General features: G+C 43.1%; 1 protein-coding gene across 1 annotated transcript in view; it reads left to right on the top strand.

Annotated features, from left to right (window-relative positions):
* LOC124592796 overlaps nucleotides 1-25,354 on the top strand; it is a 687,654-nt gene that overhangs the window by 105,944 nt on the left and 556,356 nt on the right. The gene's annotated exons all lie outside the window — the stretch shown is intronic.

Below are 25,354 nucleotides of genomic sequence, written 5' to 3'. Positions count from 1 at the left end.
ATGGAAGAGGATGTAGATGAAGATGATATGGGAGATACTGTGTGAAGAATTTGACAGAACACTGGAAGACCTAAGTCTAAACAAGGCCCCAGGAGTAGACAATGTTCCACAGGAATTACTGATGGCCTTGGGAGAGCCAGCCATAACAAAACTCTACCAACTGGTGAGCAAGATGTATGAGACAGGCGAAAGACCCTCATAGTTCAAGAAGAATATAATAATTCCAAGTCCAAAGAAAACAGGTGCTGACACGTGTGAAAATTACAGAACTATCAGTTTAATAAGTCACGATTTCAAAATACTAACACGAATTCTTTACAGGCAAATGGTAAAACTGGTAGAAGCCGACCTCGGGGATGGTCCGTTTGGATTTCGTAGAAATGTAGGAACACGCAAGGCAATACCGACCCTATGACTTATCTTGGAAGATACGTAAAGGGAAGTCAAACCTACGATTATAGCTTTTGTAGATATAGAGCAAGCTTTTGTCAATGTTGACTGGAATGTTCTATTTCAAATTCTTAAGATCGCAGGGCTGAAACACTGGGAGCGAAAGGCTTTTTACAAGAAGTACAGATGCCAGATTGGAGTTATAAGAGTCGAGGTGCATGAAAGGGAAGCAGTGGTTGGGAAGGGAGTGAGACAGGGTTGTAGCCTATCCCCGATGTTATTCAATCTGTATATTGAGCAAGCAGTAAAGGAAACAAAAGAAAAATTCGGAGTAGGAATTAATATCCATGGAGAAGAAATAAAAACTTTGAGGTTCGCCGATGACACTGTAATTCTGTCAGAGACAGCAAAGGACCTGGAAGAGCAGTTGAATGGAATGGACAGTGTCTTGAAAGGAGGATGTAACATAAAGATCAACAAAGCAAAATGAGGATATTGGAATGTACTCGAGTTACATGATGCCGAGGTAATTAGTTTAGGAAATGTGGCACTTAAAGCAGTAGATGAGTTTTGCTATTTGGGGAGCAAAATGACTGATGATGGACGAATTAGAAAGGATATAAAATGTAGACTGAAAATTATGAGAAAGTAGTTTCTGGAGAAGAGAAATTTGTTAACATTTAGTATAGATTTACGTGTCAGGAAGTCTTTTTTGAAAGTATTTATGTGGAGTGTAGCCATGTATGGAAGTGAAACATGGACGACAAGTAGTTTAGACAAGAAGGGAATAGAAGTTTTTGAAGTGTGGTGGTACAGAAGAATGCTGAAGATTAGATGGGAAGATCACGTAACTAATGAGGAGGTACTGAATAGAATTGAGGAGAAAAGAAATTTGTGGCACAACCTGACGAGAAGAAGAGATCAGTTGGTAGGACACAGTCTGAGTCATTAAGGGATCACCTATTCAGTACTGGAGGGCAGTGTGGAGGGTACAAATCGTAGAGAGAGACCAAGATACGAACACAGTAAGCAAATTCAGAACGATGTAGGTTGCAGTAGTTATTCTGAGATGAAGAGGCTTGCTCAGGATACAGTAGTATGGAGAGCTGCATCGAACCAGGCCTCGGACTGAAGACCACAACAGCAACACGCTGCCACAAGGTTGCACGGATACAGCACTGACAAGCCGACAAGAGCAGCCCTAGATCGAGGCAAGCGGCTATAATGCATCGCGTGTTCCTCATACTGAACACTTTCTCTATTCGTGTACTTCAAGGACCAGCCTTATTCAGTAGGAATCAAATAAAAAATTGATAATACCCGACTCCTATATTAAGTGCCCATTATGAAGTACACATAATGAGGAAAAAGTTCTGCTAAAACGAGAAGTGCAGTACCAAAACTTTTAAGAAAAATACGTACTATATCGGATCCTAGTCTGCGCTGTTGTATCAAAGAGAAGCAAAAGAGCGGATAAGACACTGCTGACTACGAAGTCATTTTCGTTCTTAGTCAATTAAACGGACTTTAGGAAAAACGTTTTTGAAGTCAGTGATTCTTTACTTAATAGTTTAAATTATTTTATGTACTATGTGACAACTGAAGTTCATTTCTTGGTAAAATTCGGAAAATTTATACAGAAGAGGTAATTTCGTTATTATATGCAAAATAAAGTTTTCACATAAAAATATTTACTCAAATTGGGAATATATTTCTTGTTTTTGAAATTGTTTTGGATTTTAACTACATATATGATACGTATAGTAAAATTACTGTTTTAATAGCTTGTAATGGTTAAATTAGATCACAAGTGACGGTCACAAATAATGTTGATAGGCTGATGTTCTATTTCGTCGTACGAGTAAAAAAGGAAATATAAATATGTTAACTGGAAGATAAGAATGAGCCGTGGCGCCAGTGAATTAGTAGACTGTTCTGTCTGGCGCCACTGGCTCAGGTGTAGTATCGACTATCCCTCTTGCGGCCCCATTGCCAATGTTTACGAGGAAGAGTTGGTATCTATGGGTTGTGTCCTTAGAAGGTCTTTGCTTGCCGATTTATATATACGGGGTTCGCTGGCCCGAGAGGGAGGCACGAAGTTTGGGGATTGGCTGTAGCGCCGCGATAAGAGGTGGTCAAGAGGACCGAGCGTCCGAAGCCACGAGCGGCGCAAGGAGGGCCTGCGCAGAGCGAAGATACCGGACTACTTCACCGGGGTCAGCGTCGACTACAAGCAGCAGGCCGACATCCCGTCGGTTGGTTGGCAACATTCGTGTCGGACGACCGCTCGTGGCCTGGCTGCCCTCTTCTACCTGGCTTTCATCGGCACCCCTCAGTAACCGCTGCGGCGCACCGTGGATCCATGGAACTGCTTGCTGGTAAATTGGAGTAACATTCTGTAATCCTCGTGGTGATTTGTTTCTTTGTCTACCCGCCCGTCTTATTATTTTCTGGTTTGCATCCGACCCTCAGAATTTTACTCGGTAGGCTCTTTGGTCGTAAATATCGGCAGTAGTATTGTACTAAGACACTAGCTGTCGTTTGAAAATTTGTCCCGCTATTATATTGCATTTCCTATCTGGTTTGTACCCGATCATTAATATTGTAATTCGTCAGCTCTTAGTCGTAAATACAGCCGGAAAGATAATACTAAGGCACAGGTTGCCGTTAAACAAAAGAGGGACCTTGCGGTTAGTTTTAGTTGTTAACCGGTTCATTTCTTTTATTGTAATTGCATTTCTGGGTTATTAGTTATAATATGAACGTGTTGTTCTAAGCTGTTCGTTTCTGTGTTTGAAAAACCGGTTCATTATTGATGTATTTTAGATGGATCTTGTGGTTCCGCCGATTGAGTTCTCTTGTGATAAGTGTTCACAAGTAATGTTTTGAGACGTTCCTTCAGAGCAGTCTTCATAACTGACAATCAGTTTAACTTTGAAAATATTAACAGCTAACTGTCATCGGGGCTTTAGTCAAAATACATTTGTCAGAGGGGACGGGTTGGGATCCAGTCACACCTTGGTAGCCGATTGAAATTAAGAGGTTGGTTGCTTTGAAGTAAGCCTTATAATTGTTTATTATTTGCTAATCTGTTTAATCTTTAAGCACAGGTGCGCATCTTAACCCCGAACATGCAGCTTTCAAATTAAAAGTTAAGTCATCTGTTTTCAGTAACTGAATCACTCTTGTCATCAATGGTGTTTATATAGTTTTCATGTGTTGCAGAAGGGCATTTAATAAGACAATGTCCAGCGCGGTAGTAAACACCGCTGCAGGTCCGGCCGCCTTGTAATCATTGCAATACAGCACTTCAGATATCTTTTGAAGCGATTAAAAGCTTATTCAACTTAAGGTTTAAGGTCAAAAGAATTTTGCAAATTAGTTCATTTTATTAAAGAAAAATTAAATGTTTCGATTATCTGTAAAACACAGTTTACATATTGTTAAATAAACAGGTTGTGTGAAAAGAAAGTTATATTGGTGGGTCCTCCCTTCGACGTTTTCCTTAATTCCAGTAAGTACCACATATCAAAGAAAATACATACACTTCGAAGACGTGAAAAATAAGTTCTTAGACATATAATTTCTTTATTCAGCGCTGTCCTCTGTTAATGAATCGATTGCGCAAAAACAAAATTGTTGTCAAAGTATGATAAGAATGGAATGTTTCATAGAAGTTCTGTGTTAAAAGTGTCGACTTCTTATACTCTACTGAGGCGAGCTAGCTAATACTCTGGCAGAAGAAAGGAAGATTAGAATTTATTATCCTGTAGAGGATGAGGTCTCTGGAGATGAGGCACAATGGGAAGGATGAGTAATGAGATCGGTTGTTGTCCCCCTCGGAATGGAAATTACCTAAAAATTGGCAGCCGCACGGGGATTTGAAACCAACTTTTCCCGAATGCAAATCCATTGCGTTAACCACTCCCTTCGTCTTTCTTATGCCACTGAGCCATCTCGAACTGTTTAATCTCTTGAAATAACTAGTGATTATCTACAATAAATGGAACGGGTAAACTTGCAAACGATAACTGTGCAGTGCGAATGAAAGTGTGTGAGCAATGTGGCGCCTAGAGCTAATTAGCTGCTAACGACGACAGAGCCTCGTGAATAGAAGTGAAGGCTTTGACGTTTCTCACTATGTTTGTAACCGGAGAAAATGGTTCACTTTCAGGAAGAAATGTTACCAAATGAGGCACATTCACTATGTGGCCAACAGTCGCCGGAAACTGCACCGAATGCGCTTCCTGTAACTTAAAGCTACGTTCCAGAGGTTTTAAAGTATAGGCACGATGTGTAATGTCAACACTACAGAAATATTTTCTCCAACGATTCAAAGAGGACGAATGATGTACACTACTTGCCATTAAAATTGCTACACCACGAAGATGACGTGCTACAGACGTGAAATTTAACCGACAGGAAGAAGATGCTGTGATATGCAAATGATAAGCTTTTCAGAGCATACACACAAGGTTGGCGCCAGAGGCGACACCTACAACGTACTGACTTGAGGAAAGTTTCCAACCGATTTCTCATATACAAACAGCAGTTGACCGGCGTTGCCTGGTGAAACGTTGTTGTGATGCCTCGTGTAAGGAGGAGAAATGCGTACCATCACGTTTCCTACTTTGATACAGGTCGGATTGTAGCCTATCGCGATTGCGGTTTATCGTATCGGGACATTGCCAATCGCATTGGTCGAGATCCAATGACTGTTAGCAGAATATGGAATCGGTGGGTTCAGGAGGGTAATACGGAACGCCGTGCTGGATCCCAACGGCCTCGTACCACTAGCAGTCGAGATGACAGGCATCTTATCCGCATGGCTGTAACGGATCGTGCAGCCACGTCTCGATCCCTGAGTCAACAGGTGGGGACGTTTGCAAGACAACAACCATCTGCACGAACAGTTCGACGACGTTTGCAGCAGCGTGGACTATCATCTCGGAGACCTTGGCCGCGGTTACCCTTGACGCTGCATCACAGACAGGAGTGCCTGCGATGGTGTACTCAACAACGAACCTGGGTGCACGAATGGCAAAACGTCATTTTTTCGGATGAATGCAGGTTCTGTTTACAGCATCATTATGGTCGCATCCGTGTTTGGCGACATCGCGGTGAACGCACATTGGAAGCGTGTATTCGTCATCGCCATACTGGCATATCACCCGGCGTGATGGTATAAAGTGCCATTGGTTACACGTCTCGGTCACCTCTTGTTCGCATTGACGGAACTTTGAACAGTGGACGTTACATTTCAGATGTGTTACGACCAGTGGCTCTACCCTTCATTCGATCCCCGTGAAACCCTACATTTCAGCAGGATAATGCACGACCGCATGTTGCAGGTCATGTACGTGTCTTTATGGATACAGGAAATGTTCGACTGCTGCCCTGGCCAGCACATTCTCCAGATCTCTCCCCAATTGAATACGTCTGGTCAATGGTGGCCGAGCAACTGGCTCGTCACAATACGCCAGTCACTACTCTTGATGAACTGTGGTATAGTGTTGAACCTTCATGGTCAGCTGTACCTGTACACGCCATCCAAGCTCTGTTTGACTCAATGCTCAATGTCCAGGCGTATCAAGGCCGTTATTACGGCCAGAGGTGGTTGTTGTCGGTGCTGATTTCTCAGGATCTATGCACCCAAATTACGTGAAATTGTAATCACGTGACAGTTCTGGTACAATATATTTGTCCAATGAATACCCGTTTATCATCTGCATTTCTTCTTGATGTAGCAATTTTAATGGCCAGTAGTGTTTATCGGTGAGTAACTGCAGGGACCTAAATATAATTCCTTAACAGAGGTTTCACGTTAGTTACAGGTTCTCAGTAAGACGCTCTCGTTGATTCTGTGGTAATCCATCGAGGGCAGTGGAAGAGCAGCCGGACCTGAAGTACTTGAATAATGAGAATGGAACCAACAGCTGTATTGTAATCCAACGTCGTTTATTCAAAACATGCTACCACTTTCGAAGGCAAAAAACGTCATCTTTAGGCCGCTGTATATGGAAACATAAATAGCTTGACAGAAAAGAGTGGGAGTACAGACACCAAAAGTCATAGTTTGTGACTAAAAACTGGAATAAATTTCATAGTAAAATTACATAACAAAAGTCTACTGTCGTTATCCATACAAAACAAAATGTAGCATCTAAGTTATATTGCTTACTTTTTTTTTTAAGCCAATAATCACAGACTCCAATGACATAATGTACCCGAGGGAAAACCATACATACAGCGACTTACACTAGCAATGTTTGTTTCGTTATGTTGTTGTTATTTTTGGTATATCCTATTTTCGCAGGTGTTCCGGTTAGGGCTGTATGTGACTTCGATTGCTTTGCTGGTGTAAGTCGCTGTACGCGTGGGTTGCACTCAGATACGTTATGTCATTGGAGACTATGATTACTGTCTGAAAAAAATAAAAAAGTAAGCAATATGAGTTAGATGCTGAATTTTGTTTTGCATGGATAACGATAGTATGTTTTTGTTATGTTATTTTACGATGTGATTTATCCCATTTTTTAGTCACAGACTGTGACGTTTGATATCTGCACTCTCATAATTTTGTGTCATGCTATGTATATAGGGGCCTGAAGATGACACTTTTTGGCGTCGAAGCTGGTAGCGTGTTATAAGTAAACGACGTTAGATTACAATGCAGCTGTTGGTTTCAGTTATCATTATTCAAGTTTTCGTTGATGTCCTGGCTTCCTCAGGTGCCGAAGGGGCCGTGACCAGTTGGCAGTTAGCGATGTCGTTTTGAGATGAGACCCAGAAGAAAGCAGACAGAGGAGCTTAGGTCCATGTGCGTTCCTTGCTTCCAGCAGGCCTTCTATATAGTCTCACACAGTTTTCAAAACGCAACAAATAAATTTTTTTCCAAAGCGCCCCAAAATTTAACTCCATGTCCATTCTTAGTGATGTTTTTGAGGAGCTAAAAGTAAGGAAAGCATTACACTTAATCATTGCTGCTACGGCAGATCTAAAAAAATAACTGATTGGGATCGTTGACCCCTCAAGTTTGATACGCATCGAAATCGTCACCAGTTACTTCACAGGACTTCTGAAGCATCTGCAGCTCAGGTACCGAGGTCAGAATTACGCATCGAGGAGCAATAGTACTTGGTTTAGATGATAGCGCTGATGCTCAGGAAAACACAGGAAGGAATGCTCGAAATCACTAAGAGTGGGGCAAAGAATTCCATTATTGATATGTTCAAATGGTTCATATGGCTCTCAGCACTATGGGACTTAACATCTGAGGTCATCAGTCCCCTAGGCCTTAGAAGTACCTAAACCTAACTAAACTAAGGACATCACACACATCCATGTCCGAGGCATGATTCGAACCTGCGACTGTAGCGGTCGCGCAGTTCCAGACTAAAGCGCATAGAACCGCTCGGTCACAAAGGCCGGCTATCGATTTGTGAAGCAGTGGGACGAGTCGTGGTAAATAACGTCGAAATAAGAAGATCGTGTATGGGCTTGGTGGACGTCTGTTAGCCGGTATTTTCAATAGTGTTTTGTGAAGACAGTGAATTTCGTTGAAAGGAGAACGACAATGTTGGATGATCTGTCATAAATAAAATAGCTGGAGACGGTTTTTTGATCTGAAATGGTGTTTCCTGATTTGAGTTCGGGTCACTGTTTTTAATTGGTGCAAAATGAACACTAGTGCTTAGGACATCGTTTTACACACACGTACTTACACTGGGTTAACATTCTGATATTCGATCTTTAATGTATGAATATGGTGATCCATAAAGCAAAGTCCCTCGTATTGTGGATTGAAGATAAATATGTTTGCTGGAGTGGTCTGCACAAAGCGATGAGCTAATATTAAATTGAACATCTTCGGGATGAGGTATAGAGTCACTTACGTACTACATCAATTCCCGCCAAAATTCATTATCACTCAGAATGGAATAAGTTCCACGTTTCTGGCAAGAACTTACTGGAAAACATTCCCTGAAAATTGTTGGAATAACAACAGAAAGAGTAATTAGGCATTGTTAATTTCATCACTTGCGTCAATGGAATGAACAGATCCGGATTTCTGTTAACATTCAGTCACGCATTGTGTGCTATACTTGTAAAATTTGTGTAAAGATGTGAAGCGCTCGGTGATAAAGTTTCTTAAAAAAATATTGGCAGTCTTCTAAAACAATTAACATTCCGGTTGGAAACGTCGCTATAGTGGAAGTGGATGCCACACTAGATTACAAAAATCGTGGCCCACAGTTAAGCTGTGTCAAAGATCTGCGTCTTAACTGTACTTCTTCGCAAAGGCAATGCAATCTGTTCCTGGAGATTTTACGTTGGAGATCCGTGATTTAACAATTATATGCAAAACTCTTTCGGAACTCGATTGCGTCGATATCTTCCTTGGTTAGGTGGTAAGTGTTTCGATTGTTGGGTCTTCAACAATTTGGTTCCATGCTATACATATATAGAATATGTCTAGATTACACTCGTAATTGAAAATAATGTTCTAAGCATCTTTTACTCCGTGTTGCTTCAGTAAAATAAAATACTGCTACGAGTATACAAAGTCACATACTCAGTTGCTCAGTCAAGGGCTATATGTTGTTGTTGCTTGTCTTCTGTGTTCCATCCGGAGATTGGTTTGATTCAGCTCTCTACGCTAATCTTTATTTCTGTATAACAGCCGTAACCTGCATCCTTTTGTTGTCGCCTACACTATACGAGATTTTTTGTCTTCCTCTACAATTTTTACTCGCCACACTTTTTTCCACTGTAGCAGTAGCGTCGACAGCAATGGAAAGAGATATACCAAGAAAATTAAAAAGAGATGGTACTGATAGCCATGGCACACAGAACAGGTCAGAACACTATTGCAGAAGCAACGAAACAGGCATGCCAAGTTTAAAAGAACGCAAAACCCCAAGACCGGCGAAGTTTTTACAGGAGCTTGAAATTTATCGCAAAGTTCAATGCGAGATGCTTTTAATAGTTTCTACAACGAAACTCTGTCTCGAAAGAGATTCTGGTCGTATGTAAAGTACTCCAGTGGCAAGACGCAAACAATGCCTTCACTGCGTGATAACAATGGTGATGTTACTGATGACAGTGCCACCAAAGCAAAGTTACTAAACACGGTCTTCAGAAATTAGATCATCAAATAAGACGAAGTAAATATTCCGGAATTCGAACCAAGAACAACTGCCAACATGAGAGGTAGATATCCTCGGTGTAGCGAAGCAACTTAAATCACTTGATAAGGCGAGGCCTCCGGTCCGGATTGTATACCACTCACGTTCGTTTCAGAGTATGCTGATACAGTAGTTCCATTCTTAGCAACAATATACAACCGCTCGCTCGTCGAAAGATCCGCACCTAAAGATTGGAAAGTTGCACAAGTCACCCCAATACCCTAGAAGGGAAACATGAATAAATTCGATGAATTACAGAGCCATGTCACTAAAGTCGATTTGCAGTAGGATTTTGGAACATATTCTATGTTTGAACAATATGAATTACCTCGAAGGAAACGGTTTATTGACAAATAGCCAACATGGACTCTACAAAATATCGTTCTTGTAAAAGGCAAACTGTTTTTAATTCTCACTACGTAATGAGTGCTATCGACAGAGGATGTCAAATTGATTTCATGCTTTTAGATTTCCAGAAGGCTTTTGACATCGCTCCTCACAAGCGAATTCTAATCAGATTGCGTGCCTGTGGAGTACCGTCTCAGCTGTGCGATTGGATTCGTGGTTTCCTGTCAGAAAGGTCACAAGTAGCAGTAATTGACGGAAAGTCATCGAGTAATACAGAATATCTGACTTTCCTCATGAAACTGTTATACGCCATCTGTTGTTCCTCCTATAGGTATACGATTTATGAGATAACCTGAGCAGACCTCTTAGATTGTCTACAGATGCTGCTGCCATTTACCGTCCTGTTAAGTCATCAGATGATCAAAACCTATGGCAGATTTAGACACTGTATCTGTATGGTGAGAAAAGTGGCAACTGACTCTAAATAATTAAGTGTGAAGTCATTCACGTGAGTACTAAAAGAAATCTACCGTATTTCTGTTACACGATAAATCACGCAAATCTGAAGGCTGTAAGTTCAACTAAATACTTGCGGACTACAATTACGAATAACTTAAATTGGAACGATCACATAGATAATGTTGTGGGGAAACCAAGCCAATGACTGCGGTTTAATCATGAGAGCTCGCACGGAAATAATTAAGTGTTCGTTTCTCCTAAGGGGTATTCGAGGGTGGAACGATAGAAAAATAGCTTGAAGGTAGTTCGATGAATCCTCTGCAAGACATTTCATTGTGAATTGTAATCATGTAGATGTAGGTGTAAATTTAGATGTATGACTAATCCTTGATTCTCCAGGACGTGTCCTATGAGTGAAGTCCTGTCATCAAGCTCTTTTATCCCTGATTCGCTTTAGTTTACTTTCGTTAATTATCTGATCTACCCATCTAATCTTCAGCATTTTCCTGTCGCACTACGTTTTAAAACCTCTTGTTCTGTTGTGTATAGTGTTTATCGTCGATGTTTCAGTCCAGACAAATACTTTCAGAAAAGACTTCGTAAAACATAAATTTTTACCCGATGTGAACATATTTGCCTTTTTCAGAAAAGCTTTTCTTGCTATTACAAGTCTGCATTTTACACACTCTTTAATCTGACGTCATCAGACATTTTGGTGCAAAATTAATAAATATTTTCCGCTGTTAGCATCTAATTTCCTAATGTAATTTCTCTATCATCACCAGACTAAATTTGAATAAACTTATTTATTGTTTTATGTTTATTGATGTTTAAATTGTAACTTATTCTCAAGACCCTATCCATTCCATTCATTAGATGTTCTAAGCCCTTTGCCGTCTCTGGCACAATAGCAATGTCATCAGAAAACCTTAGTTTCTATTTCTTCTCTCTGAACTTAAATCCGGTTTTTATATTTCTCTTTGGTTTCCTTTACTGCTTGCTCTATGTATAGGTGAATAACATGGGGGTAAATTACAACTCTCTCTCATTCGCTTCGCAGCTACGTATAACAGCTCCATTGTTTGCAACCAAGAAGTCCGGGACAGCATCCACTTAGAACTTCAGCCAGCAAAGGGTCACCGCTGTACGAACACAAGCAAAGCGTGGGTCGGCCATGAGCCTTTGTTTGAGGACCGACACTGACGGAAAACACTCGCTGCACTGTTTTGCGAGAGATAAACTCTCTTGCGGAATGGTGCTAAACACCTTCTCTGACAGCTAGCTTGGACGAGCTACGTGGTACCCCACACGCGCAGAAGTGTGTTAGGAATATTTTCAGTTTCATTAGCACATGGACAGAATATATAAACTTAACAAGCCATTGTAAACTGCATTGCTTAGAACTGTTTGCGTCAATATTAGCGTTACGTTTTCTATTCTATGACGTGAAGGACAAATAATAGTACAATATGTACACCTCTATATGCAAACTAATCTCTCTTTTCTTGTTTCCACTAATCATAGACGAGATTTGTGCAGAATGGAGGAGTAGGCTTGCTGTATAGTTTATCTCGAATAACGTTCTTTTTAAAGCTTTGAACGCTTTCGTGATGTCAGCCTCGCCGTTATTCCAACTAACGAATCGCTCTTCCTTTATTCCAAATTTACACGTTTTCGTGATGTCAACCTCGCCTTTAACAATCGCTCTGCCTCGCCATTTGATTGAGGATGGGATGGGCCGGTACACACATAGCAAGTGCTGTTGACATTGCAAAAATCCGAAAAGTCCCTCGACGTAAATTGTGGACTATTGTCCAATACGACAGTGGCGAAGATCCGATCTAGAATTTTGACAGTAGCAGAGGATGTCACCGACTGCACTGGCACAACAAATGGAAATTTTGAGTATGCATCCACAATTACCAAGCGGTTCCAACATAGAAATGGTCTTGCATAATCAATTTGTACCCTCTGTCATGATCCCTATGGCTTAGCCTATGGGAAGAACTGCTGCCGCAGCGTACACTGAGTCTGTTGACAAAGACGACAGCTCCTTGACATTACCTCAGTCTGACGTTTCATACTCAGCCATTAACAACGCTTTCTTGTGAGCTGCTTAGTGCGTACCAACATCCAGTGTGCGATGAGTGAAGGAGTCCTAAAACTTGGCGTTGCAGCGGGGCAGGGATGAGTTCGTGAGGCGTGTCCTGTGAAGTGAGCTGCAGAAGAACTTCATAGTGAATCGATAAAGATTTTGACGGTGTTGTCAGGAGTGGTGGGTGACTTTTCTGGCTGTTCATCGTGCCAATACACTGCGGCGCTCGTGCCGAAGCTTCTCGTCAGTATGTGTCTCCTGAGCCACCAATGAAACATCCAGCGGAAATTCATCCAACTGATGGCAGACGTGGCTGTCAATTTGAAGACATTCGAGCTCAGTTCCGTCACACTCTTCGTTACGTCCTACTAGTATCCATGATAAGGCATCTGGGTTGGCGTGCTGTGCATAGTTATACTCGTTTAAGATCAAGGACCATCGTTGCAATTTGTGCGCCGTCCTTTCTGATATCGATCGGTCAGTTCTGAACAACGCGATGAGCGGCTCTGTGACAGTAATTAGGCTAAACTAGCGGCCGTAAATACATACACCAGACTGCAGATGGTAAATGGAAATGAGCGTTTGGCGTCATTGGCCGGGAGGCCCCTTGCGGCGCAGGTCCGACCGCCTTGGTGCAGGTCTTATTACATTCGACGCCACATTGGGCGACCTGCGCGCCGGATGGGGATGAAATGATGATGAAGACAACACAACACCCAGTCCCTGAGCAGAGAAAATTTCCGACCCAGCCGGGAATCGAACCCGGGCCCGTACGACGGCAATTCGTCACGCTGACCACTCAGCTGTCGGGGCGGACACTGCAGATGGTTAAAGCACCAGCCTGCAGACACGATGACTAGGGCGTCTTTTTCCACCTGTTTGTATTTGATCTGAGCGGAATTCAGCGTATTTGAGGCGAACGCTGTCGGCCTATCATGATCGGCGACTTTGTGGTATAAGACAGTGCAGACACCGTACTGGGAGGCATCGGTTGCTAGCGCCAGCTGTCTCGCCAGATCAAAGTGAATCAGGCAACGTCGTTGCGAGAGTGTTTCCTTCAGCTTGTATAGACATGGGTGCACTGCTGCGTCCAGAACAACTTGTGCTGCGTTAGGGATAAACTGCATGTAATGGGGATTGGTAAATCTTTATTTGCTTGAAGTTGCTTGTTGAGAGGTCGTATGCAATAACCGTAGATGACATGGCGCAAGTGCTCGATTCTTGGCTGTAAATCTGATACTTAGGTGGTTGGGGCAAAAGCCAAAGTCTTGCAGTAACTCAGTTAATTGAATGAGATTTTCACTCTGCAGCGGAGTGTGCGGTGATATGAAACTTCCTGGCAGATTAAAACTGTGTGCCGGACCGAGTTTGGAAGGTAGGAGACGAGGTACTGGCAGAAGTAAAGCTATGAGGACGGGGCGTGAGTCGTGCTTGGGTAGCTCAGATGGTAGAGCACTTGCCCGCGAAAGGCAAAGGTCCCGAGTTCCAGTCTCGGTCCGGCACACAGTTTTAATCTGCCAGGAAGTTTCAACTCAGTTAATTGCTTAAGTTTGGCGAGGTGGTCCTGTTCGTACTTTCCAGATACAATAATGTCGTCGAAGTAGTTGCAGCATCATTGAACCTTCTTGGTTACCTGTTCAAGAGATCGTTGAAATGTTTCTGGGGCCAAGGAAACTCCTAAAGACAACTTGTTATATCTGTATAACCCTTGTGGTGTGCTAACCATCAGTTTCTGTTCCGTCTCGTCGCACATTTCCATTTGAGGACACGCATCTTTGACGTCAATCGCTGAAAAATATTTTCCCCCACTGAGCCTGACTGCTAATTCTTCGGGCTTCAGTATCGGATAGATATCCATAATAGCTTTGATGTTGACTCGTTCTTGCCAGACACGATAATGTCGTCAACGTAGATGCAGCAGCGTGGAACCTTCTTGTTTACCTGGTCAAGATATCGTTGAAATATTGTTGGGAACGAGGAAAATCCGAAAGGTGACCTGCTATATCTGTATAACGCTTATGGTGTTTTTGATTCGTCTCGCCGTCCACTTCCATTTGAACAAATGCAGCTTCGACGTCGATCAGTGGTAAATATTTTCTCCCACTGAGCCAGGCCGCTAATTCTTCAGGATCAGTGTCGTGTAGATACCCGTAATAAGTTGCATGTTGACTGTGAGTTTTAAGTGTCCACACGCTCGAATATCATCGTTTTTGTTTTGCGTAGAATCACTAGTGAGGTGGACCATTCACTTGACGTCGATGGTCTGATGGCTCCGAAAGCGTGTAATCGATCCAGTTCAGTTTTGCGTGCGTCTTTCAGAGCGAAGGGCACGTTGCGTTCTTTGCAGAACTTAGGCCAAGCGTTTAGTTTCATCGTAGTGTGGATTGAAAATGCTAGATATGGCCTAAAGACTCCGAAAGTAGATCCCCGTACTGACAGACATAAGGTTCACTGCGTCCATAACAGTAAGTCCGAACGTGTGGAAGGCATAAATCCCCAAGATATTCTGCATGACAAGTTGATTGACCACTGTCACATTTAGGCATCGCTGCAACTGATTGTAAGCACCAGAACCCTTTCGTAGGAATGACCATATTGTTCTATCCGACCAATTCAACATGCCCAGATTGCAAATACAGCGCGCCTATGAGCTGGTACGTTTCTAGATTCACGAGGCTTGTAGCAGCTCCCGTGTCTATCTGAAAGACAATGTCCTTGCCATAAATTTGCAACGTGACAAACAATTTCTTCCGATGCGATGATATCGTTTCCTGTGATTTGCGTTGCAGCAACGATTGCGGCCATATGAGCCGAATATGAGTAACAGCGTTGTGACGTGTTGCCATTTGATGGCTACGAGAAGAAGCTACATGTTTGGTTTGTCGCCTAGATGTAACTCGAGCTTTGCGCAAGCCCTTGACAAGCTTGCCATTGCGAGCCTGGTTCAATTTGGCATCGAATTTGTTGGCATCATTTATCGGCCCTTGCGCGGGATTAGCCGAGCGGTCTAAGGCTCTGCAGTCATGGACTATGCGGCTGGTCCCGGCGGAGGTTCGAGTCCTCCCTCGGGCATGGGTGTATGTGTTTGTCCTTAGGATAATTTAGGTTGTGTGTAAGCTTAGGGACTGATGACCTTAGCAGTTAAGTCCCATAAGATTTCTCACACATTTGAACATTTTTTGTCGGCCCTTACTCCTGCACGACAATAGAGCCGGTTTGGCCGAGCGGATCTAGGCGCTTCAGTCTGGAACCGCGCGACCGCTACGGTTGCAGGTTCGAATCCTGCCCCGGGCATGGATGTGTGTGATGTCCTTAGGTTAGTTAGGTTTAAGTAGTTCTAAGTTCTAGGGGACTGATGACCTCAGATATTAAGTCCGATAGTGCTCAGAGCTATTTGAACCATTTTTTTGTGGATCACGAGGTCCCTGGTTCGATTCCCAGCCGAGTCAGGAATTGTCTACGCACATGGAGGGGGTGTTTGTGTTGTCCTTATTATTTCATTATTATTCGTGAAAGTGGCAAGACTGGACTGTGTAAGGATTGGGAATTTTACGGGCGCTGATAACCGCACAGTTGAGGGGCCCACAAACCAAATATCATCGTCATCATCATCATCAAACAAATAGACTTGATATGTCCTTTCATGTTGCAGTAAACACATGTTGGTTAAAGGCGCTGCAGTCTGGAACCGCAAGACCGCTACAGTCGCAGGTTCGAATCCTGCCTCGGGCATGGATGTTTGTGATGTCCTTAGGTTAGTTAGATTTAAGTAGTTCTAAGTTCTAGGGGACTAATGACCTCAGTAGTTGAGTCCCATAGTGCTCAGAGCTATTTGAACCATGTGAAACACATGTTGTTGTTGTTGTTGTTGTGGTCTTCAGTCCTGAGACTGGTTTGATTCAAATGGCTCTGAGCACTATGGGACTTAACATCTGTGGTCATCAGTCCCCTAGACTTAGAACTACTTAAACCTAAGGACATCATACAATTCCATGCCTGAGGCAAGATTCGAACCTGCGACCGTAGTGGTCGCGCGGTTCCGGACTGACGCGCCTAGAACCGCTCGACCACCACGCCCGCCAGACTGGTTTGATGCAGCTCTCCATGCTACTCTATCCTGTGCAAGCTTCTTCATCTCCCAGTACTTACTGCAACCTACATCCTTCTGAATCTGCTTAGTGTATTCATCTCTTGGTCTCCCTCTACGATTTTTACCCTCCACGCTGCCCTCCAATACTAAACTGGTGATCCCTTGATGCCTCGGAACATGTCCTACCAACCGATCCCTTCTTCTAGTCAAGTTGTGCCACAAACATCTCTTCTCTCCAATCCTCAATACTTCCTCATTAGTTATGTGATCTACCCATCTAATCTTCAGCATTCTTCTGCAGCACCACATTTCGAAAGCTTCTATTCTCTTCTTGTCCAAACTATTTATCGTCCATGTTTCACTTCCACACATGACTACACTGCAGACAAATACTTTCAGAAACGACTTCCTGACACTTAAATCTATACTCGATGTTAACAAATTTCTCTTCTTCAGAAATGCTTTCCTTGCAATTGCCAGTCTACATTTTATATCCTCTCTATTTCGGTCATCATCAGTAGCATTCTGAAATGTGCATTCACTACGACGATGTTTCACAAAACAGCCTGGACAAGACTGATTACCGCGAAAAGCGGAAGCACGGCTCTGCACGCTGCGTAGTTGAGTTGTTGTTGACTGCCAGGAGCGCGCGCTGTACTTCCTGGTCCATTGGCAAATGTTTGCTATGACGAGACAGTGCAGATCTGCGCGCGTTCGCACGGTACGGGCGAGGTCCTGCTGTCTGAGAACGGTGGTCGCCGGCTATTCATATCTCACCTGCCGTCACTGGTTGAAATTGCTCTTCAGGAAGCTTCATAAGCATAAACGAGTTTTAGCACAGCGTTCAGCGACAGGTTACTGACGCTGCAGCTTCTGGCCAGGAGGTGCTGTATAACCAAATCCCGAATCATTTCATCCGCTTGCGTAGCCTGACAGGACGATTTGGCACACTGAAATTGGCATTGTCGTGACAATCCATGTAGTTCCGTGGCCACTTGCTTAAATGTTTGGTGAGGGTTCTTGACAGCTCGGAAAAGTCTGAAACGCGTAGTGCTGATAGGCGATGAATGTGCATAGTGATCACAAAATTTCTGGAACAATTCGTAATCAACTGTAGTGTGGTCCTAAAGAGGACACAATTTCAGGGTTAATTTATAAGTAGCGGGGCCAGCCCAAGCAAAAAAGCAGGCGCGGTGTTTCGACTAACGGATTCCGTACGCCCCGAAGTGACATTATACTGAGTGCACTATCCGAAAATTACCTCGAGCAATTAAACAGAGAACCGGTTCGTGGAGATAACATCTTGGACCTACTGATAGCAAACAGACCCGAACTTTTCGACTCTGTATGTACAGAACAGGGAATCAGTGATCATAAGGCCGTTGCAGCATCCCTGAATATGGAAGTTAATAGGAATATAAAAAAAGGGAGGAAGGTTTATCTGTTTAGCAAGAGTAATAGAAGGCAGATTTCAGACTACCTAACAGATCAAAACGAAAATTTCTGTTCCGACACTGACAATATTGAGTGTTTATGGAAAAAGTTCAAGGCAATCGTAACATCTACATCTACATCTACATCTATACTCCGCGAGCCACCTTACGGTGTGTGGCGGAGGGTACTTATTGTACCACTATCTGATCCCCCCTTCCCTGTTCCATTCACGAATTGTGCGTGGGAAGAACGACTGCTTGTAAGTCTCCGTATTTGCTCTAATTTCTCGGATCTTTTCGTTGTGATCATTACGCGAGATATATGTGGGCGGTAGTAATATGTTGCCCATCTCTTCCCGGAATGTGCTCTCTCGTAATTTCGGTAATAAACCTCTCCGTATTGCGTAACGCCTTTCTTGAAGTGTCCGCCACTGGAGCTTGTTCAGCATCTCCGTAACGCTCTCGCGCTGACTAAATGTCCCCATGACGAATCGCGCTGCTTTTCGCTGGATCATGTCTATCTCTTCTATTAATCCAACCTGGTAAGGGTCCCATACTGATGAGCAATACTCAAGAATCGGACGAACAAGCGTTTTGTAAGCTACTTCTTTCGTCGATGAGTCACATTTTCTTAGAATTCTTCCTATGAATCTCAACCTGGCGCCTGCTTTTCCCACTATTTGTAAAACGCGTTTTAGACAGGTACGTGCCAAGTAAAACTGTGAGGGACGGGAAAAACCCACCGTGGTACAACAACAAAGTTAGGAAACTACTGCGAAAGCAAAGAGAGCTCCACTCCAAGTTTAAACGCAGCCAAAGCCTCTCAGACAAACAGAAGCTAAACGATGTCAAAGTTAGCGTAAGGAGGGCTATGCGTGAAGCGTTCATTGAATTCGAAAGTAAAATTCTATGTACCGACTTGACAGAAAATCCTAGGAAGTTCTGGTCTTACGTTAAATCAGTAAGTGGCTCGAAACAGCATATCCAGACACTACGGGATGATGATGGCATTGAAACAGAGGATGACACGCGTAAAGCTGAAATACTAAACACCTTTTTCCAAAGCTGTTTCACAGAGGAAGACCGCACTGCAGTTCCTTCTCTAAATCCTCGCACAAACGAAAAAATTGCTGACATCGAAATAAGTGTCCAAGGAATAGAAAAGCAACTGGAATCACTCAATAGAGGAAAGTCCACTGGACCTGACGGGATACCAATTCGATTCTACACAGAGTACGCGAAAGAACTTGCCCCCCTTCTAACAGCCGTGTACCGCAAGTCTCTAGAGGAACGGAGGGTTCCAAATGATTGGAAAAGAGCACAGATAGTCCCAGTCTTCAAGAAGGGTCGTCGAGCAGATGCGCAAAACTATAGACCTATATCTCTGACGTCGATCTGTTGTAGAATTTTAGAACATGTTTTTTGCTCGAGTATCATGTCGTTTTTGGAAACCCAGAATCTACTATGTAGGAATCAACATGGATTCCGGAAACAGCGATCGTGTGAGACCCAACTCGCTTTATTTGTTCATGAGACCCAGAAAATATTAGATACAGGCTCCCAGGTAGATGCTATTTTTCTTGACTTCCGGAAGGCGTTCGATACAGTTCCGCACTGTCGCCTGATAAACAAAGTAAGAGCCTACGGAATATCAGACCAGCTGTGTGGCTGGATTGAAGAGTTTTTAGCAAACAGAACACAGCATGTTGTTATCAATGGAGAGACGTCTACAGACGTTAAAGTAACCTCTGGCGTGCTACAGGGGAGTGTTATGGGACCATTGCTTTTCACAATATATATAAATGACCTAGTAGATAGTGTCGGAAGTTCCATGCGGCTTTTCGCGGATGATGCTGTAGTATACAAAGAAGTTGCAGCATTAGAAAATTGTAGCGAAATGCAGGAAGATCTGCAGCGGATAGGCACTTGGTGCAGGGAGTGGCAACTGACCCTTAACATAGACAAATGTAATGTATTGCGAATACATAGAAAGAAGGATCCTTTATTGTATGATTATATGATAGCGGAACAAACACTGGTAGCAGTTACTTCTGTAAAATATCTGGGAGTATGCGTGCGGAACGATTTGAAGTGGAATGATCATATAAAATTAATTGTTGGTAAGACGGGTACCAGGTTGAGATTCATTGGGAGAGTGCTTAGAAAGTGTAGTCCATCAACAAAGCAGGTGGCTCACAAAACACTCGTTCGACCTATACTTGAGTATTGCTCATCAGTGTTGGATCCGTACCAGGTCGGGTTGAGAGCGGAGATAGAGAAGATCCAAAGAAGAGCGGCGCGTTTCGTCACAGGGTTATTTGGTAACCGTGATAGCGTTACGGAGATGTTTAATAAACTCAAGTGGCAGACTCTGCAAGAGAGGCGCTCTGCATCGCGGTGTAGCTTGCTCGCCAGGTTTCGAGAGGGTGCGTTTCTGGATGAGGCATCGAATATATTGCTTCCCCCTACTTATACCTCCCGAGGAGATCACGAATGTAAAATTAGAGAGATTAGAGCGCGCACGGAGGCTTTCAGACAGTCGTTCTTCCCGCGAACCATACGCGACTGGAACAGGAAAGGGAGGTAATGACAGTGGCACGTAAAGTGCCCTCCGCCACACACCGTTGGGTGGCTTGCGGAGTATAAATGTAGATGTAGATGTAGAACCTGGATATATTGGTCCCAGTCTTCCAACTCAGAATTGTTGTTCTTGTTGTTACTGTTGTGGTCATCAGTCAGCAGACTTGTTTGATGCAGCTCTCCATGCTACTCTATCCTGTGCAAGCCTCTTCATCTCCAAGTAACTACTGCAAGCTACATCTTTCTGAATCTACTTACTGTATTTGTCTCTTTGTCTCCCTCTACGATTTTTATCCCCCACACTTCTTGAAATACTAAATTCGTTATGCCTTGACGTCTCAGAATGTGTCCTATCAACCGATCCCTTCTTTTGGTCAAGTTGTGCCACAAATCTCTTGTCTCCCCAACTCTATTTAGTACTCCCTCATTAGTTACGTGATCGGCCAAAATAATCTTCAGCATTCCTCTGTAGCACCACATTTCGAAAGCTTCTCTTTTGTTTTTACCTAAAATGTTTATCGTCCATGTTACACTTCCATACATGGCTACACACCACACAAAAACCTTCAGAAAATACTTGCCAACACTTCATTCTGTATTCGATGTTAACAGCTTTCTCTTCTTCAGAATTAATTCTTCTCATTATCAAACGGGGCGAAAGGAGGTGGTGGCAGGCTGCTATGGTGGACCGAGTCTGTTGTTCCCACCAGCTGCACGAACTGATTGTGCAAAGTAAGAAGTTGTTCAAGCTGGTCAGACATTGTAAATCGTCTCACTATAAATACTTTGAATCAGTAGGCACCTGGTGATTAGCAACAAATCATCTTCCTTTCATTCTCGTCGACAGTGAAGTATACCAAACAGATATTACAAAGAATCATTAAATCTGGATCTGTAATCAAGAAGCAGGGCACAGTGAACCAGGTATATTTCAGATACGTAAATACCATACATAGAAATATAAATAACAATCGTGACCCGTAGACAGTCCAGGTCACATAACACTTGAGCACAGACAAGCCAGCCGGCCGGTGTGGCCGAGCGGTTCTAGGCGCTTCAGTCTGGTACCGCGCGACCGCTACGGTCGCAGGTTCGAATCCTGCCTCGGGCATGGATGTGTGTGATGTTCTTAGATTAGTTAGGTTAAGTAGTTCTACGTTCTAGGGGACTGATGACCTCAGATGTTAAGTCCCATAGTGCTCAGAGCCATTTGAACCACAGGCAAGCCAATCGATGAACCAGAGAGGAACCAAATAAAGTTTACAAATGTTCGTCTTAGAATCTGATAATGTGTCGAGAACTTGAGTTATTGGCACTTGATACTCTCACGTAGAAATCGAAAGTCGACGGTTCAAACGTCGGTTAACTAGTGTCCAAGGGCGCGGCTCTTCCGTGGCGCCGTTGCTGGCGGGAGCTGGCGTGCGCTGTGGACGCACAGGAGGAGGTGGAGGAGGAGATTAGTGTTTAACGTCCCGTCGACAACGAGGTCATTAGAGACGAAGCGCAAGCTCGGGGTAGGGAAGGACGGGGAAGGAAATCGGCCGTGCCCGGCATTTGCCTGAAAGGATTTAGGGAAATCACGGAAAACCTAAATCAGGATGGCCGGAGACGGGATTGAACCGTCGTCCTCCCGAATGCGAGTCCAGTGTGCTAACCACTGCGCCACCTCGTTCGGTGTGGAGGCACAGTGGTCTGCATTGAGGCCATTCGTTACCCATGCTGTATCCATGGCAACGGCTGCGCGCGGTATGCGAATGTGCGGACTGAAGTGGAAATAGGAAATTAGGTGTCAGGTGCCGGCACCACATTTAGTATCTTATTTCCTTCAGTCACTTGATTTAATTCGACTACATTCCATTACCCTTGGTTTACTTTTGTTGATACTCTTACAACCTATTTGCAATATACTGTCCGTTCCGTTTAATGGCTCTTACAAATCCTTTGCTGTCGCTCACAGAATTAGTATTTCCTCAGTAAACCGCAAAGTTTTTATTTTTCCTCTCTAAACTTTTATTTCCGCTCCAAATTTCTCATTCTCCTTCGTTTCTTTTACTGCTTGTTTAATGTGCGAGAGGTAACTTACAATCCTCTCTCACTCCTTTCTCAACTACTGCTTGTCTCTCACGTCCTTCAGCACTTGTAACTTCAACTTGGTTTCTGCACAAGTTGTTCGCTCCCTGTATTTTATCCGTGATAACCCCAGAATTTCTAAAAGTGTGTTTCAGTCAACAGTGTCAAAAGTTTTCGCTAAATTAACCTACGATTTATCCATAGGTTTACCTTGTTTCAACCTATCTTCTAAATCGTGGGGCTGACATTACCTCTCGTATTCCCACATTTCTGCAGGACCTAAACTGATCTTCTCCGAGGTCAATTTCTACCAGTATTTCCTTTCTTCTGTAAATACTATGTGTCAGTATTTTGCAAATGTGGCTTATTAAACTGATGGTTCGGTAATGTTCATACATGTCAGTACCTGTCTTGTTTGGGATTGGAATTATTACATTCTTCTTAAAGTCTGAGGGCGTTCTCCTGTTTCATATATCTCGCACACTTACTCGAATAGTTTTACCAAGAATCTGAATAATTCTGAAGGAACGGTGTCTACTCCAGAGGCTTTGTTTCGACTTAGCTCTTTCAGTGCTCCGTCAACTTCATTTCGCAGTGTGATACCTCCAAACTCATTTACTTTCTGTTACCTTTCTATTACATTGTCTTCAAGTTCATTTCTCTTGTACATAGCTTCTATGCGGGGTGTTTCGAAACTTGACTGTAAAATTTCAGGAATGTTCTGAAATGCATACATGAATAGCTATGAGCACCTGTTAATCTTCGCTACTGTGAAACACATCTCTTCTATTGAACAAGTGCTCGTAGCCAATAAGGTACACATTGCTTGCTTGCTAAACCTTTCCTGTTGTGTGGTATTAATTCCTGATGTTTTTCTGCGGAGTTTTGGAACAACCTGTATATTCCTTTCACCTTGGAGTTTTCCGTTCTTTTGTTACAAGTGACTAGCTATCTGAGCTCTTGATATTCATACAACTGCTTCTCCTTACTCCGAAGGTCTCTTTAACTTTCGCGTACGCGGCATCTTAAGTCGGTTTGACGTCGCCGCGGGACGTTCTAGTATTTTGGGTTTCGCCATTCTTTTTAATCTTGTTGTTAACGATCTGTTACGATTTGTTCACTGCATGTGCTGCAGGTTTTTTGAATAAAAAAATGCTTACTGTCTTTTCTCATTTGTGTATTTTTCTCATTGTAAAGATTTTATTGTTTGTAATAAACTGCTGTCAGACGTACTTTCCTACATTTCCACTCTCAACCAGCTCCCTACCGCTTTACATTTCTTCTATGCCTCCTTTATAGCAGTATCGTGATTTCCTGTTCTGGGTATGAAATCACGAACTTCTGGCATAACACAGCAATCAGTTCGATGTTCAAAATAATATAAATCGTAAGTTCAGATATTGTAATTACTCCGAAACTACTAATCAGATTTTGAAGAGCGAATCACCATTGAATTCCTCTGTTTTAGAACTACGATACGAATATCAATATTATTATAATTTGATTTGAGAAAGTTAAGTTGATCCCTACACCTCTGTAATTAAACTAGCTACGAAAAAAGACTAGATATTGTTTAATAAAGACTGACATAAACATCTGTGTGAAAACAGAATTATAATATCTTAAATGTTTCAGGAAATATTTCACGTGACCATCCTAGATGGTGTACCATCTACAATATAAAAAAAAAAAAATTTAAAAAAAGGCGGACACACCATGCAGGAATTGTCGAAGTTAGACGAATTTCATTAATGTGATGGACATGTACAGAGAAACAAATAACTACAATATCAGAAAAATTGGGTGATTTATTCAAGAAAAAAAGCTTCACAAATTGAGCAAGTCAATAACGCGTTGATCCACCTCTGGCCCTTAAGGGAGCAATCATTTGGATTGGGATTTACTGACAGAGTTGTTGGGTATCCTCCTGAGGGATATAGTACCAAATTCTGTCCAACTGACGTGTTAGCTCGTCAACATCCGGAGCTGGTTGAAGGTCTTTGCCCATAATGCTCGAAACGTAGTCAATTGGGGAGATATCCGACCTTGCTACCCCAGGTAAGGTTTGGCATGCACGAAGACAAGTCTTAGATACTCTCGCTGTCTGGAGGCTGGCGTTATCCTGCTGAAATGTAAGCCCAGGATGCCTTTCCATGAACGAAGCGAAGCGTCGACATGTTTCTGTGCTGTAAGGGTGCCGCAGATGACAACCAAGGTGATCCTGCTAGGAAAAGAAACGGCATCCCAGACCATTACTCCTGGTTGTCAGGCCATATGGCGGACGACAGTCAGGTTGGTATCCTACCGCTGTCTGTGGCGTTTCCAGACATGTCTTTAGCCTGAAATTCATTGACTGGAGTAGAATTGATGAGCCCGTTTCGAACTGAGCGCCGATGATCAGCGTAGACGTGCCTGGAGACGCCTTGGACACCAGTGGGATAGTAATCTGTCTGAATCCCGTCATACGTCCCGACAGTCAAGAGTGATGGTCTGGGTACCAACTGTTTTCATAGCAAGACCCTTTGGGTGTCATCCGCCGTACCCTTACAGCACACCGATACGTCGGAGATGTTCCATGACTCGTTTTGTTGCGCTTCGTGGTGAGCCATCCTGGGCTTATATCTGAGCAAGTGATGCCCGATCGCACACGGAGTGAGTTTCTACTGCTTGCCTATGTGCTTGCGAAACCCTATCTCGGCCA

This window comes from Schistocerca americana, chromosome 2 (genome assembly GCF_021461395.2).
Source record: "Schistocerca americana isolate TAMUIC-IGC-003095 chromosome 2, iqSchAmer2.1, whole genome shotgun sequence".
In the NCBI taxonomy this organism is placed as follows: domain Eukaryota; kingdom Metazoa; phylum Arthropoda; class Insecta; order Orthoptera; family Acrididae; genus Schistocerca; species Schistocerca americana.
This window is presented reverse-complemented; position numbering and strand designations above follow the sequence as displayed.